This window comes from Mustela nigripes, chromosome 4 (assembly GCF_022355385.1).
Source record: "Mustela nigripes isolate SB6536 chromosome 4, MUSNIG.SB6536, whole genome shotgun sequence".
Lineage (NCBI taxonomy): Eukaryota > Metazoa > Chordata > Mammalia > Carnivora > Mustelidae > Mustela > Mustela nigripes.
Genome location: NC_081560.1, coordinates 129,413,400 through 129,431,495, shown reverse-complemented (window position 1 = coordinate 129,431,495; position 18,096 = coordinate 129,413,400).

Here is an 18,096-nt window from a genome sequence, read left to right as displayed (position 1 = left end):
CCACCGCAGAGCTCAGTTAAGTCTCAGAAAATAAAAGGTAAAAGAAACTACAGTAGAGACTAAGAGAGCACCTAGAAAGAGGAAATCATGTGAAATATAAAATGAAAACCAATCGCTAAGACAAGGGTGCTGGGCGTAGGTAGATGGGGAAGGTCCCAGACCTACAGCAGAGGACAAAACTCTGAGCCTGAGTTAGGGTTCAACTGCTAGGACCCATAATTGAGGCCTGTGTGTTTCCAAAGAAACTGTGTCATGATGGAAACATTCATCTGTGGCTGCTGGGCACTTGAAATGTGGTTAGTGCATCTGTGGAGTTGAATTTTAAATTTTATGTGATTTCAGTGAATTACATTCAAATTTAAATAGGCCCATATGGCTAGCGACTACTATACTGGACAGCGTAGCTCCTAGGGTAGCTCATCACGTGTTAGACTTCTCCGTGAAGAAAGGATAAAAATCAACAACTCATCCCCAAATTGTGTCCTTCCATCTGCTTCCTTCTCTGAATTCTGACAGGAACCTTATTACTTAGACCTTGAGCTGCTCTGCTCCCAGAGAACTGCTTAGAATGACCATATAATCTGTCAATATTCCCATATGGAGAACCCAGAATCAGAAGTGGGTTCCTGCCTTGTTATGGCTTCTGGGTAAACAGAGGTTAGGTTGGGAATAACAACTTCAAAAAAAAAAAAAAAAATCTGTCTTTGCTTTTTACTCTATGTTTATAAATAATCTTGAGGTGAAAGCACCTATTTTAAAGGACATTTCTAAGAACTTTAATTAAGGTGTTGAAACTCAAACCCAGACTTCTATAAATGACTGCTGTGTTTCCCAAACTTCTTTCCATATAGAAATATTTCATGTGTATGACTTCTATTAACCTCTTGCAGCAGTCATAGCACACATTTTGGGGATGCTTTTTTAGAAAACTGCAGAATTTTTATTAAACTGGGCTAAATGTCATTATGAAATATTGAACATTTCAACCATGAATACTACATGATAACTTTCCAAAATCAATTCCATTTCCTTAATTAGAAAATTAATCATTTGAGATTATTAAACAAATATGAGGCAAGATTAAAATGATGATTTTCATTTCCTTATGGGTTAATTTTTAAATATTTAACAAAAATCGGATAATACTCTTCTCAGAGAAGGCAAGATTTTAGCTGAGATTTAATTTAATTATATGGTAACTAGGCTCCAGAATTTTAAAACACTGTTTTTAACATTCCTACCTCCTGAAGGCAATATTGACATTCACATGAACAAATCACCCTTCTTTTATACCTACCACCAGGCAATCAGCCATGATTTTCCAAGGAGCCAAGGACAAACAATTATTTCAAGGACATTTTTTTGCTAGAGGAAAATTCTTGCTTTCTTAAAGAGAGAATAGATTTTGTTCTGCTTCACTGTCTGACTTAAGACCATTGAAGTTGAAAATGTGTTATTTCTACTTCCTCAAAAAAGACTTCTCAAAAGACTTTCCTACCCTCCAGAGTTTGTTCCAACTGGATAGTCAAATTAAGGTACATCTCCCCAAATTCCTACTCATGTGAATTTTATTGTTTGTAGCAGTCCTCAAAGACTATCTTCCTCAGTGGTTCTTGTGTTAGCTGTATATTAGAATGGAGGGGGGTGGTTTAAAAAATACAGATTCCTGGGCCCCACTTCAAGGAACCTCAGCAGGGGGGCAGGGGGGAGGAGCAAGCATAGATATCCTTAAAGTCCTTTGGGAGTTTTAATGACATTACACTATTGAGCTAATCCATCCTGCTCACTTAACAGACATGGGGACTGAGGACCCGCCCGCTAAGTGGGATGTCACCATTTCATTTCTTACGTATGAGGCCATTGGGACTGAAGGAGCCTGAACAAGTAGTGGCTTTCCAGCTTGTGCGTGAGTCACCAGGGTTATAAGATGGTTTCTCCAGGGCCATCTTGGGGGTGAAGGGGACAGTGAGGGAAGGGGAGACTCTGATTTTCCACCAGAGCACCCCTTCAAGCTGTTCATATATTGAGGTCCTTCATATATTGTTTGAAGAGAGGTTTCTACTGCTAAAGTATGCCAAGTCTGAAAAATCACCCCTCAGAAAATATGAACATCATGTGTACATTTCTGAGATGTTTATCAAAATATCTTAGAGGTCAGACACCAGTTCAACTATTAATGAAATGTAAAAACACTTAAAGGAACAGAGGACTGTTTATTCTTAAATCACGTTTTCTCCCCCAAGTGTTTGATGAGCTCTAAGGAGCTATCTAAGCTCAAATATTTGCACCCATGAGAAATCTGTGTACCAGGTAAAAGTGTCAGAAACAGGACAGAAGTGCACGTTTTTGAAATATATTTCATTTTTCTGCAACTAAGTTTATTTCTATTTTTATGTCCTATTACCCCTGCGGTCTAATGCAGCCTTCCTCTGCCCATGGTTGTGTCTAAGTCAGGGGATGTAGGGCATTCCAAGGCGTCTCAGAGGTCTAGGCCCTGGTCTTCTTCTGTCCTGGAACAGAAATATCTGAAATATTCTCTTTCCCACCTGGCCTCAGGTCATGGGTACATCTGGCTCTTGTCTCCTCCTGACCTCAAAGTCACTTAGGTCCGGCTCTCTTTATCAACAGCCTTTGCCCATTCTTGGTGTCTCAGGAAAGCATTCTGCTGCTTCTCCAGCCCTACTGGGTTTGGGGGACCACGGGAGCTGACTCAGTCTCGTCTGTGCAGAGAGTCCGCCCTCCCCATCTCTACTCTGTTGCTTCCCTACCACAATGCTGAAATGGAACCCATAAGGCTTGCTGCCTTTTTTGGCTCTAGGAGGAGCAGCAGCCCCAGCAGTCCGGACCAAAGCACAAGCTCCCTCTCCAGAAAAATACAGTGTCTAAGTGTGCTCTGATTCTTCTTTCTTATGGATACCCTAATTGAAAGGATGGGAAAAACGGTCTTGAACTGGGAACATTTTCTTTATTATTCTGTTCTGAAGTCTTCAGAATCTAGGCTCTTGTAACTCAAAACACCTTTTCTTTCAAGACAGTTATTTTTGCTATCATTCCAAAGGTCTATTTTAATACTCAAGCGTGGAGCATCGCCTACTTGTGTCATCTTTTTCAAGAAATTGTCCCAGTGGTGGTGAGGAGAGTCACAAGAGGCAAAGGAAGATGGTGGGGACAGGGTGGTGGGGGGAAGAGGACACATGCACCAGTTAACACCTCAATATAATTTTTTTCTACACATGTATAAGGGAGGAAGTTTGATCAGGTTTTGATCAATTTCTTGACCTCCCTTCAAAGCTCATCATTATTTCATCCTTATCCCCTGGCTACGTATATACTCCAGTGTCAAGCGAAAGGAATTCATAATATAAATTACAGAAATACCATGTGATAGACAACTAGGCAGTCATTTATAATCATGTTAAATTGATATTAAAGGACATGAATAAAACGTTTTGATTCTGGACATTAGAAATGTTATGGTGGCTGCCTGACCACACTGGGCTGTAAGGAGGAAAGCCCCACCAGCTCCTCTCCCCTCAGGGAGGTGGGGACTGAGAATTTGTTTGACCTCACTCCAGGGTCGCTGATTGGTTCATGAGTGAGTAACAGATCGAAGAGTAACCAAACAGTCCACTTACCAACAACCTATTATCTGTACAGGCTTGATGGAAAAAATGAGCAGGGCAAAATTTGAAATCTGTACTAAAAATCCAGAAATCATGAGACAGTAAGTTTGACAGCTCAGTTAAAAGGTCATAAGGTAAAATTGACACTGGAGGAGCCGCTGTGAGAAGTAGGAAGCTGAAAGTATGGGGGCACACAAGTTAAGAACAAGTAGAGCAGTTGAAGACAGAGTGAAAAGACAGCTGGAGGGCAGCCACCAGAAGTCTCGGCAGCTGCCTCAGATGCAGACCCACACTCCAGCCCGTTCCACAAGGGGCTTGCCCTAACCCGACCCCGGCTTTTAGATTTCCAAGACAATTTCCTTGCCATTCTTTGTAAATCCCATTATTAAGCCCTTTGTGCAGTCAGGCCTCAGTGGCTCCCTACTGCACAACTTTTACAAGACTGGAGCCCGATTTTATATTTTTAACGTGTGCTTATATAATATGCATGCCTATGAAGTAAAGTCACAAACTTACTGACAATACTTTTAGATGTATCAAGATTATGTGGCTTCTTTATTTCTTTAGTAACTGATTTGATCACCCAAAAGTTATTAGTCACTGCGTGCCTGGGACCATCAAACTTAACAATGTTCCAGTATGCTGTGGCATAATCCAGTATACACATTCACTTAAAGTTCAACCCCTTAGGTTTTTGTTAAAGATCTATCTCATGTCAATAAAAATAACACATTTATAAAGTCATTCATTGAACCACTGTTTGTAATAGCAAAATGTTATCTATGTCCATCAATAAGGAAAGAGTTGAATAAATTATGAAGCATCCTTACAATGAAATACCCTCCAAAAAAACAACAGATGCATTGTAATACCATACAGATATGGAAATCCCAATAATGTATTTTAAATGAGAAAAAAATAGTGATGCCATCTTTGATTTAAGAAAATGAAAAATCAGATTAAGAATATATATTCATAATTGGGGAGGGTATGTGCTTTGGTGAGTGCTGTGAAGTGTGTAAACCTGGCGATTCACAGACCTGTACCCGTGGGGATAAAAATATATGTTTATAAAAAATTAAAAAAAGAATATATATTCACATTTGCTAATAATAGCATAAACTCTGGAAAGACACATCAGAAGCTAAAATAATGTCTTTGGTGGGAGTGTTCTTGGGGGAGTAGGATTGGGATAGAGGGAAACAGGATTCTTTCCTTTAAATCTCTGTACATTGTTTCAGCTTATAGATCATGTAAATATATTGATAGAAAAATGGAACATATTTTAAAAAGCAATTAACATTCAACCTATGAAAGTGATTTAAATAGTATCTATTGTGTCCCTCTGGGTAAAAAGACTGGTCCCTTTAGACTTACCCTAATTCTCTGGGTGATGGAGTCATCCGTGGTGGTGGAGTGAGGGGAACTGGGAGCCCTGCTTGGGATCTCTCTTTCCTGCCTGGTCATGCTTTCCTTGCTGGCATCTGCAGTTGAAGTTGGCAACGGCTGTCCTCTGCTGTCTGGTCTTTCTGAATGGGACTGACTGAGTGGTGCTACCAGGCTGACTTGGTCTTTATCTTAGAGCTTGCGGGGACTCAAGACCTCCTGGGTCTCTCCCACGTCTTCTCTCTGGCTTTACTCTGAGTTTGATCCCACAGCCTCTGCCATAGGACCATCCTGCTCAGGCCTGCTGATTTCCAGAGAGCAATCTTCACATTGGACCTTTATCCCCAATGTCATTTCCCCCTCCACTTTCAGCAAATCCTGGGACCAATCAGTGACACACAGGAATTAGAAGAGTTCTGGAAAGCTGTATTTCTGTCCTCCCTGTACCTGCCATGGAGAGAACTTCCCAATTCACATTGAATTGGCCAGCTCCCAGGTTGGTATATGAAAAACTTGCAAGGCTATCTCCCCCAGAGACCCAAATGTGACTCTGAAAAAAAAAAAACTCCTGCCCTTAGCATTCCCTTCCACTCTTCTTATATATTTGGCTTTGGACAAGCGAGGACAAATTTGTTTTATAATTTTTACTTTTAAAAAAAGCAAATGTTTTTAAAAGAATTTTATTTATTTAACATACAGAGAGAGAGAGAGAGAGTGAGCACAAGCAGGGGGAGAGGCAGAGGCAGGGGGAGAGGCTGAGCAGGGAGCCCAATGCCAGGCTCCATCCCAGGCCCCTGGGGTCATGACCTGAGCCGAAGGCAGATGCTTAACCAACTGAGTCAATCAGGTGCTCTGAGCAAATGCTTTTTATATGTTAATTTTCTGTTATGACTGGAGAGAACATGGGAGTTTGATGTATTACCCTTTGTACTCTCCTAAATTTGTTTTCTTCTTCTTCTTCTTCTTCTTCTTCTTCTTCTTCTTCTTCTTCTTCTTCTTCTTCTTCTTCTTCTTCTTCTTCTTCTTCCTCTTCCTCTTCCTCTTCCTCTTCTTCTTCTTCTTTTTCTTCTTCTTCTTCTTCTTTTTTTAATTTGAAGGAAAAATACATTTAGGCCCTATATTTAATGATGTTTGGGGGCTATTTTTAGACCTAGTTTTGGGGGGACAAACATGATTCAGCATCATGATTGGTTTGTGAACTGCACAGGTGAGATGGGAAAGGATTTATAAAATTAAACCTGAAAGATAACCCCCAATGCACACATGTGCATGTGCGTACACACACACACACACACACACACACACACACACACACAGTACATCAGTCATTGGTTGCTGTTGGTTTTTTCCTTCCACTGTCCAGATAATTGTTTCAAATCACAAGTTTATTTGGTTAGTTCAAATCCTACCTAGGAAACAGATATGGCAAGATAGCTTACATGGCTCTTCCATAACTATCTTTTCTCAGGTGTCAAAATTTGGTTTTTGAAGTCCATTCATCTGGTCAAAAGAATGCTGACTTTCTTCCTTAGTAATGGTTTTAATCTAAGGTAAAAATGTACTCAGAAAAATACTACCTCTTTGGAAATCTTGGTGAGTCTGTCTTCAGATTTCTTTTATGTAGAAAATAACTCTTGGGTTCTCAAGCCACTGTAGTTGGGTTTCTTTTAATATCAACCTGACTTAATTCCTACCTGAAACAATCATAGGTGAGAATTTGTTCATTCATTTACTCATTTAATCAACAGATAATGATTGCGCTTCCAGATTCCAAGTGCTGCATAAAATATTGAGTATTCTGGGACCAGATATTGGAAAAATGAAAATAAGAGAATAATAGTAACAATGAACAATATTAGGCTGACTCCATTTTCCACTTGCTCCTCTAAATCTGCTGTTCATGGATCCTGCTTTGTGCCCCTATGGGGCTGACCCATGTGACTGTTATCAGCGAACTCCCTACATCTTTGGCTCTAGTTGGAGAATATCCCCCCCAGGTCCCTCCCTGTGGGATTTTCATAAACTGGCTTTATCCCTCTACTGAAAGTCACAGCTCCTGCCAGGCAGCCCTCTCCAACTATGATTCTCTCTGTCTTCAGGCTCTCACAACTGCCCCTTTTTCTTATTAGTTCAGGCCTCTGGTGGTCATCCTACCCAGCTGTACTAAGCTTGGGGTGTCACTACATTCTTCCCAGACCTTTATAAGGAGTTCCTTTCCAAAACTCTTCTCAAATTAATTCAACTGGAATGTACCATCTGTTTCTCTTTTGGGAACCTAATGACACAGCCCTCATTTATCAAGAATTTCTTTTGTGCTACACACTGCCAGGCATGCCATTTCATTGAATCTAGTCCACACTTAACCAAGTTACAAATCAGACTGTTGAATAGAAGTTAACAGTAACCAAGTTGTTAACTAATTTCTTTTATTTTCCTCACCACGAATCTTAGAGTCTTGCTCTTATACAATACAGTATAATCAGCATTTAGCAGGGATATACCCTTCCATCATGCTCCCCCCAGCCACAGTTACCTTCCCTGTGGAAGGAGGGGCAAGGTATCAAGAAAATCGTACCACAGAACTTGCTGCTAAGTATTAATTATCTTGATGCATAGCAAGAACTCTAGTTGACCCGTTACCTTAATTCAAACAAAGGGCTTAACCTGTACTGGTAGTTTTACAGACTGCTGTGATGACTTAAAGACACATTTTGGTGATTATGTTCTTACTGACCGCAGACCCAGTGGTACAAAGTGGTCTTATGCAACACACTAGAAAAAATCTCATATTTGGTTTTATGAAAAAATACTGCAGCAATTCTCCCCCAAAGTAATTTGATTTCCTGAAATCATTTTCCCTTACGTGTTTTTACAAATTCTGAGTTATATATTCCACATAGGGAAAGGAATTCTCTAGGCAACATGTGGAATTAACAGAGGTAAAAAGAAAATCATTTCTGCTGGTGGAACAATACTCCCTGTTACTTTCATTTGAGTAGAAAAAGCCCAGCCAAGTCCATTTATCACTATCAAGGACAATAAGGAATTTCACTTCCTAAAGACTTTCACATTTTCTTCCTACCTTATAATACAATTAAAAAAAAAAAAAGAACTATGTCCAAAGTGCATTCAGTATGTTTCCCCAGACAACATACATTCTGTAGTTTCAACTTATTTGTTTCTGGTATTACTGGGAGCAAGGGGAAAGAATCCAAATGGTTTGAATTGTTTAACAAAACCTACAGGCTGGGAGCTCTTTGAGTCACAATTCCAGAGCAGCCCTCCAAATACGCATGTCCTGAATCCATTATCCAAATAATCTTGGAGTAGCTTAATGTATCCTAACTATAAAAGCCTTGATTATACAGAATGATAATGATGGCAAAGAATTCTGCCAAAAGCATTCTGTCGTACAGGTGTGAGGCTTGCCTGCAGCATAGAAACCCAGTAGTCATTTGGTTTGGCTTGGTACATTTAATCCCAATATAAAATTTTCAAGAAAATGTGGAATTCCTTACAATATTCTCTCCCTGGGACTGTGGAGAGAAATGTACTACTCACACCTCTGAATTTTCCTTGACTATTGTAGTAATAACACAGATGCTGAAGACTAGAATAACTCTGGCAGCTTTAAAACACGGCTGCAAATTCTTTGACACTCCTACCATTGAAAGATAGGGGCTCAGCCCTTCTTTTTGAATTTGAAAAGCTAGTGACAGTTTTGATCAAGAGAGTATGGCAGAAGGAATGCTGTATGATTTAGAAGTCTGGGTCATAAAAGGTCATACAGGAAAGACTTGTTTGCTGGAACATTTTTCTTAGAGCCTTGAGCCACCATGGAAGAATCTGACTGCCCTAAGTCTGCCATGCTGGGAAGGTCTGGAGGAAGCACTCCAGTTGAAGGTCCCAGCTGAGTCCTGGCTTCCAGCCATCTATCCCTACCAAGGACACATGAATGAAGATGACTTGGACTCTCCAGACCAGCCCAAATTTTCCAGCTGAATACCAGTAAGCAAACAGAAAATCCTCTAGGCAACCCCTGCTGAGATCCTGAACCATAAAATTGTGAGATGTTATTTTAACCACCAAAATTTGGGGAAGTTTTTTGCATAGCAACAGATAGCCAGAACCATTACCTCCTAAGTTATCTAGTCACTGGTAGGCATGCCGCTACTCAGCAACATAGTTCTATCTGATAGTCAAGCATCTGAACCACAAAGTCACACAGTAATGCAGGACTGGAGCTTGATTTCAGTGATTACTGAGAACTATGTGTTCTTTCTTCACTATGACATCTTTTCATGTTGGTCATAAAATTTTCAAACTAGAGTATTAAAAACAACTAAGTCCCTTGGCTCTCAAATTGTGTTCTCCAGAGCCTTAGGAGCCTTAAAAAAAAAAAAAAAAAAAAAAAAAGGTGACTCAATGATAGAATTGCCAAGCAAGGGAGGTTTTGGCTCTGTTTCAAACCACATTTGTTCTGCTTTTAGAAGCCGCATAAAACATATTAATATTCCACTTAAGGGATCTTTTAAAAAATGTTTCATTACTAAAACAAAACTGTCAAACAAAAACGTTTTCAAAGTAGTGATCTCATCTGAAATTCTCATTTCACAATAAAAAAGCCAAGTCTTGTGATTATACTTATCATGGTGAGGACTAAGTAATGTATGAAATTGATGAATCAATATGTTTTGGGCCTGAAACTAATATAACATTATATGTTAATTAAACTTCAATAACGAAAAGGCCACATCCTGAGAAACAAAGTGTCTTGTTCAGTATTATAACTAGTTATGGGCAAGTCAAATTCTGATTCCTATCACAATGATTTTACCATGATTATACAGTTAGCCTGTGTCATGATTATTAGCAAGACCAAAGACTAAGATGAGGTGATTTATCCCATCAATATTTACTGAACAGTTGTCAGGTACCAGTTCCCATACCAGGTGGAGATGTGGTGTTGACCGTGATGCCTGTGACCATTTTTCCCATTGGTGTTACCTCTTGACAGGAAATAATTATCAATCAGTAATCTACGAGCTTCCTTTATGAAAATGGCTTTGGTGTCCATCACCAAAAGCCTTTTGTTATCTTATTCATAACAAGTGCTATCAAAAGGGAAATATTAAAAGTTGTATCATTTAGTCTCTTGCTGAAGACAAATTTCACATTGTAAGAGAAAGAAAAGGAAGGATGCAGGAAATATAATAATTTAGAAACGGTAATAATTAGGTCCCCATTAATCAGAGAGGGCCATGGAGCACAAGAGCACAAGGAATCTGGAATTTTTAAGTTGTTATAAAATTACCAAAATAAATTTTCAAGAAGTTTTACACACTTCTTTGAGTTGTTTACTCAATTTTGTTTGAGAACATCTTAACTGTTCCAAGAATTTTTTTAAGTACTACATGATTCAGGTAGCATTTATATAACATGCTTTATAAAGATTAAACTAAACGTAAGTAGGAATGTGAGACAGTTTTGACAAAAAAATAGGCCACTTGAGAGGGTTTATGGACGTGGGTAATTTCCAAGCATCTACAGGCATAGAGATAACATATCAAAATAGCTAATCAATTGAGTCATAAAAATTCAATCTCTTCAGGCAAGCCAGTTACAGAACTTGTGAACCAAATGACTCTTTATGATTAAGTTAACACCATGGACTCTCCACTGTCAAAGGTGCAAAGAGGTATTTTAAACTTTTTATTTTAATTTAAATTTATTTTTTAATTTTTAATTTTTATTTTTATTTATTTTTTGTTGTTGTTGTTGCTTATTTGACAGCCAGAGATCACGAGCAGGCAGAGAGGCAGGCAGAGAGAGAGGAACAAAAGCAGACTCCCCACTGAGCAGAGAGCCCGATGCGGGGCTTGATCCCCGGACCCTAGGATCATGACCTGAGCCAAAGGCAGAGGCCCCAACCCACTGAGCCACCCAGGCACCCCTTAATTTAAATTTAAATAGGCAAAAGCTCTGCTTGAACTGAGAGAGTCTAGCTGTAAGAAAATCTTTCCAACACATTCTCTTCTTTAAAAGACTCCAGTTTTGGCAAAATCATATTCAATTCATCTACAAATCTTTTACTTTGCACAGTCCACAATTGATCATATTTAGTTTGTATAAATTTTATGTAGTCCAAAATGATCATATATAGTTTGTATAAATTATTGGTTTTCACATCTATAAAATATAAATATCTCACACAAATTTATTTTTTTCTTCTTAAAAATTGCTATTTTATCTAATTTATTTTTATTGAGGTATAATTGACATAGAACATTATATTATTTTCCAGTAGACAACATAGTGATTTGATATTTGTATACAATATGAAATGACCACTACAAGAACTTTAGTTAATGTGTCTGTCACCATACCCAGTTATAAAAATTTTGTCTTTTTTCTTTTCTTATGACAAGGACTATTTTTTTAAATTTTTAATTTTTTTTTATAAACATATAGTGTATTATTAGCCCCAGGGGTAGAGGTCTGTGAGTCACCAGGTTTACATACTTCACAGCACTCACCATAGCACATACCCTCCCCAATGTCCATAACCCCACCACCCTCTCCCTACCCCCTTCCCCCTGACCCCCCTCAGTTTCTTTTGTGACATTAAGAGTCTCTTATGTTATGACAAGGACTTTTAAGATCTATTCTCTTAGCAGCTTTCAAATATGCAAAACAGTATTATTAACTATAGTCACTATGCAGAGCACTACATCATCATGAACTCAATTACTTTACAGATAGAAGTTGTACTTTTGACCACCTTCACCCATTTTGCCCCTCCCTGCAATCATCAATCTGTTTTCTGTATCTCTGATCTTGGTTTTTTAATTTTTTGTTTTGTTTTTAGATTCTAGATATAAGTGAGATAATACAGTATCCGTTTCTCTTTGTCTGACTATTTCACTTAGCATAGTGCCCTCAAGTTCTATCCATGTTGTCAAAAACGGCAAAATCTCATTCGTTTTTATAGGTGAATTACATTATATGTGTAAAATAGTATTCCTGGGTGCCTGGGTTGTTCAGTGGGTTAAGCGTCTCTCTTTGGCTCAGGTCATGATCTCAGGGTCCTGGGATCAAGCCCCGCATCAGGCTCTCTGCTCAGCAGGGAGCCTACTTCCTACTTCCTCCTCTCTCTGCCTGCTACTCCTCCTACTTGTGATCTCTCTCTCTGTGTCAAATGAATAAATAAAATATTTTAAAAAATAGTATTCCTATGTATATAAAATACCACAACTTCTTTATCCATTTATCCATTAATGGACACTTAGTTTGTTTTCATATCTTAGCTATTGTAAATAATGCTGCAACGAACACAGGCGTCCGTATGCCTTTTTGAGTTACTATTTTCTTTTTCTTTGAATAAATATTCAAAAGTGAAATTTCTGGATATGTTAGTTCTATTTTTAATTTTTTAATTTTAATTTCTTCTATACTGTTTTCCATAGTGGGTACACCAATTTATAATCCCAACCAACCCAACACAAGGGTTCCCTTTCCTCCATATCCTTGTCAACACTTGATATTTCTGGTGATTTTTGATAATAGCCATTGTAAAAGGTGTGAAGTGATAACTCACTGTGGTTTTGATATATATTTCCTTGATTAGGAACATTGAGCATCTCTTCATCTGTCTGTTGGCCACCTCTATGGAGGTGGAAATGGAAAAATATCTATTCAGATCCTCTGCCCATTTTTAAATTGAATTGCTTGGGGGTTTTGCTATTAAGTTGTATATGTTTTGAATATTAACCTTCTATTAGATATATAATTTGCAAACATTTTCTTCCACTCAGTAGATTCTTTTTATTTTGTTGATGGTTTCCTTTGCCGTGAAGAAGCCTTTTAGTTTAATATAGTCCCACTTGTTTTATTTTCACTTTTTGAGTCAGATCCAAAAAATCATCAGCAAGACTCACGTCCAGGATCTTACGCCTATGTCTTCTTCTAAGAGTTTTATGGCTTCAGGTCTTACTCCAAGCCTTTAATCCAGTTTGAGTTAATTTTTGTATGTGGTGTAAGATAATCATCTAGTTTGATTCTTTTGCATGTACTGTTCATCTTTCCTAACACTATTTATTGAAGAAGCTGTCCTTTCCCCATTGCACACTCTTGACTTCTTCATTGTTAATTAACTGACCATATATGCATGGGTTTCTCATGCAAATTTATGCTGATGATTTCTAATCTCTCATCATTCAAATGACGAAATTGACATCATTCAAATGACATCATTCAAATGTCATTCAACAAAGATGGAGTCTCAGCATTACATTGTAAACATTTATCCTCATTGTATGCCATAATACAAATGATGACAAATATAAGGTTGGGTCTCTAGTAATGCAGAAGCAATACTTTGAAAACCTTTTAACATCAATCTTTTATGTGAGCTTTTTACTTCCATTTATTTCAAAAGAATCCTTAAAAATAAAAAAATAAACTTCATGCACATAAACAAACACACACACATAATTACTTCCATATATTTATTTATCCTCCCAAATCTGAGATTTTTGTGACTACAGCCTTTTTTCTTGAAGCTTTATATATCATGCTGTTACTACAGAAGCCCATCCCAAAGACAGTACTCAATAAATGTTTGTTGACAGAGTAGATAATAAATAGTACTTTGCAGCATCTCATCTACATTGATTAATTTCATCTTGTTTTTCACAGCAACCTAATGACAAAAGAAGGTCAACTAAAAAAATGAGGCTTAGAGTATTTGTCACTTTTACAAGTATGGTATTATTTTGTAGTGGAACCAGAACTGCACTTTTTTGACAAAATCCTTCTCCTTTCCATTCCTGAACCTGGTTCCCCTCGTAGAAGGAGGAAAGAAAAGCTTTCAGATTTTTTACTCTGATCTTTGTGATCCCAGCAAAATTAGTCTGTGTTCTATTTATTCTCAAGCACTGTGCTTTTCTCATCTGTTTCACAATAACATACACAATCTGTAATTCCGTATGTATGTGTGTATTTGCTGGTTTATTGTCTGTCTCTCCTACTAAACTACTAAACTCTAAGCTCTACAAGAGCAGGGAGCCTGTCGCTTTCATGACCCAGACCCCAGCCTGGTGCCTTTGGCATAATAGGCATTCAAAAAACAGGTAGGCATTAAAAAAAACACATGTTGGCAGTTGAAAGTTACAGAAATTGTTTGCATTCTGTCCTTAATCCCTAACCACAATAGTGTTAGGAAGCATGCTGACCATGGGCCACAGGGAACTCGAGGAAATAAAGTATTGCAGGCAACACCATCACCAGCCCCTCAGATCCTATCTTTGTGAACTGACCGCACACTCAGAGGCAGGTAACTGATATTTATTCTCAAATATTAGCTTTCCGTCTCTTTAGATGTCATTTCCAATAGAATCTGACATTTTTTGTTTGTGATTGATTTCTTACATAGGACAAATAAAAGTTGAGAATCCTTATAGCTTGGTAAGTACTTCTTTTCATTGTTGTAAACTTTTTTTTTCTTTTCAATTTTGAAAATAAAACACGCACCTGATATAAAACTCAAACAAATAATATATTAAAAATAACTCTTCTATAAATCTGGTCCCATTTCCAGAGAAAATCTCTTATTTAGTTCCCTATAAATCCTTTCCCAAAGGTTTGATTAATTTACTCCTCTATGTGGATATATGCACATATGTATGTGTGCAATCTTATAATTTATTATCCTAATCAAGATGCTTTTGAGGGTGAAAGAAGGTGCTATTAATAATTATGTAGAGACATCAAGCATAAGCCAAGATTGTCCTCAGCAAGCCTTGACACGAGGTCACCCAACCAGACCCTCGTAGTGTGCAACAAGACCATGACCTTTCAGAGCCTGGTTTGCTGAGCTGTCCAGCTGTTCTGTCATTTTGCTTTAGAGCTTAGTTTGTGATGAGGATTTTACTGGTCTGTAGGGAAAGAAGAATTAAAATCCAATCATGAGATTTGTTATAAAGCTAAATTGATTCAATTTAAAAATTTATATCATATTCTGAAATTATGTTCTTCCCACTCTTTTTGGTACTTAAATGTCATTTTGAGTGCGTAATGGTTGTCATTTTCTTTTTTCTTTCCCCAAAGTCAGTTCCAGTTTGGAATTCATTTACAGGGAACAATAACCCATTAAAATAGGTCTAACATAAGTTTGGAAGTAGGTAGTCATGAGCCACTATGAAGGATCGGTGGTATCTCCAAAGACCCACTCCTTCTGCATATCTGCTCCACCATCCTTAGCATGATACCTCCTCAGTTCATGGTAGTAAGAGAGTCACTGCGATTCTAGGCATCATGTTCAAGTTCCAGGCAGAAAAGGTAAAGGGAAGGGCCTTCTATTCATAATGCTTAGTTTATTAAAAATTCGGCAGTAGAAGCCCTCCCTAGTAGATGTCCTTTTATATTTCATTAGACACAAGTGGGCCATGTAACGGCCTTCAGACCACTCACTGACCAGGGGACATCAAGACAGCTTAGAGAGCTGTTTATTTTTTATTTTATTTTTTTTTAATTTTTAATTTTTTATAAACATATATTTTTATCCCCAGGGGTACAGGTCTGTGAATCACCAGGTTAACACACTTCACAGCACTCACCAAATCACATACCCTCCCCAATGTCCATAATCCCACCCCCTTCTCCCAAACCCCCTCCCCCCGGCAACCCTCCGTTTGTTTTGTGAGATTAAGAGTCACTTATGGTTTGTCTCCCTCCCAATCCCATCTTGTTTCATTTATTCTTCTTCTACCCACTTAAGCCTCCATGTTGTATCACCACTTCCTCATATCAGGGAGATCATATGATAGTTGTCTTTCTCTGCTTGACTTATTTCGCTAAGCATGATACGCTCTAGTTCCATCCACGTTGTTGCAAATGGCAGGATTTCATTTCTTTTGATGGCTGCATAGTATTCCATTGTGTATATATACCACATCTTCTTGATCCATTCATCTGTTGATGGACATCTAGGTTCTTTCCATAGTTTGGCTATTGTGGACATTGCTGCTATAAACATTCGGGTGCATGTGCCCCTTTGGATCACTACATTTGTATCTTTAGGGTAAATACCCAATAGTGCAATTGCTGGGTCATAGGGCAGTTCTATTTTCAACATTTTGAGGAACCTCCATGCTGTTTTCCAGAGTGGCTGCACCAGCTTGCATTCCCACCAACAGTGTAGGAGGGTTCCCCTTTCTCCGCATCCTCGCCAGCATCTGTCATTTCCTGACTTGTTGATTTTAGCCATTCTGACTGGTGTGAGGTGATATCTCATTGTGGTTTTGATTTGTATTTCCCTGATGCCGAGTGATATGGAGCACTTTTTCATGTGTCTGTTCGCCATCTGGATGTCTTCTTTGCAGAAATGTCTGTTCATGTCCTCTGCCCATTTCTTGATTGGATTATTTGTTCTTTGGGTGTTGAGTTTGCTAAGTTCTTTATAGATTCTGGACACTAGTCCTTTATCTGATATGTCGTTTGCAAATATCTTCTCCCATTCTGTCAGTTGTCTTTTGATTTTGTTAACTGTTTCCTTTGCTGTGCAAAAGCTTTTGATCTTGATGAAATCCCAGTAGTTCATTTTTTCCCTTGCTTCCCTTGCCTTTTGCGTTGTTCCTAGGAAGATGTTGCTGCGGCAGAGGTCGAAGAGGTTGCTGCCCGTGTTCTCCTCAAGGATTTTGATGGATTCCTTTCGTACATTGAGGTCCTTCATCCATTTTGAGTCTATTTTTGTGTGTGGTGTAAGGAAATGGTCCAATTTCATTTTTCTGCATGTGGCTGTCCAATTTTCCCAGCACCATTTATTGAAGAGGCTGTCTTTTTTCCATTGGACATTCTTTCCTGCTTTGTCGAAGATTAGTTGACCATAGATTTGAGGGTCTATTTCTGGGCTCTCTATTCTGTTCCATTGATCTATGTGTCTGTTTTTGTGCCAGTACCATGCTGTCTTGATGATGACAGCTTTGTAATAGAGCCTGAAGTCCGGAATTGTGATGCCACCAACGTTGGCTTTCTTTTTCAATATCCCTTTGGCTATTCGAGGTCTTTTCTGGTTCCATATAAATTTTAGAATTATTTGTTCCATTTCTTTGAAAAAGATGGATGGTACTTTGATAGGAATTGCATTAAATGTGTAGATTGCTTTAGGTAGCATAGACATTTTCACAATATTTATTCTTCCAATCCAGGAGCATGGAACATTTTTCCATTTCTTTGTGTCTTCCTCAATTTCTTTCATGAGTACTTTAGGTTTTCTGAGTATAGATTCTGTGTCTCTTTGGTTAGGTTTATTCCTAGGTATCTTATGGTTTTGGATGCAATTGTAAATGGGATTGACTCCTTAATATCTCTTTCTTCTGTCTTGCTGTTGGTGTAGAGAAATGCAACTGATTTCTGTGCATTGATTTTATATCCTGACACTTTACTGAATTCCTGTATAAGTTCTAGCAGTTTTGGAGTGGAGTCTTTTGGGTTTTCCACATATAGTATCATATCATCTGCGAAGAGTGATAATTTGACTTCTTCTTTGCCGATTTGGATGCCTTTAATTTCCTTTTGTTGTCTGATTGCTGAGGCTAGGACCTCTAGTACGATGTTGAATAGCAGTGGTGATAATGGACATCCCTGCCGTGTTCCTGACCTTAGGGGAAAAGCTTTCAGTTTTTCTCCATTGAGAATGATATTTGCGGTGGGTTTTTCATAGATGGCTTTGATGATATTGAGGTATGTGCCCTCTATCCCTACACTTTGAAGAGTTTTGATCAGGAAGGGATGCTGTACTTTGTCAAATGCTTTTTCAGCATCTATTGAGAGTATCATATGGTTCTTGTTCTTTCTTTTATTGATGTGTTGTATCACATTGACTGATTTGCGGATGTTGAACCAACCTTGCAGCCCTGGAATAAATCCCACTTGGTCGTGGTGAATAATCCTTTTAATGTACTGTTGAATCCTATTGGCTAGTATTTTGTTGAGTATTTTTGCATCTGTGTTCATCAAGGATATCGGTCTATAGCTCTCTTTTTTGGTGGGATCCTTGTCTGGTTTTGGGATCAAGGTGATGCTGGCC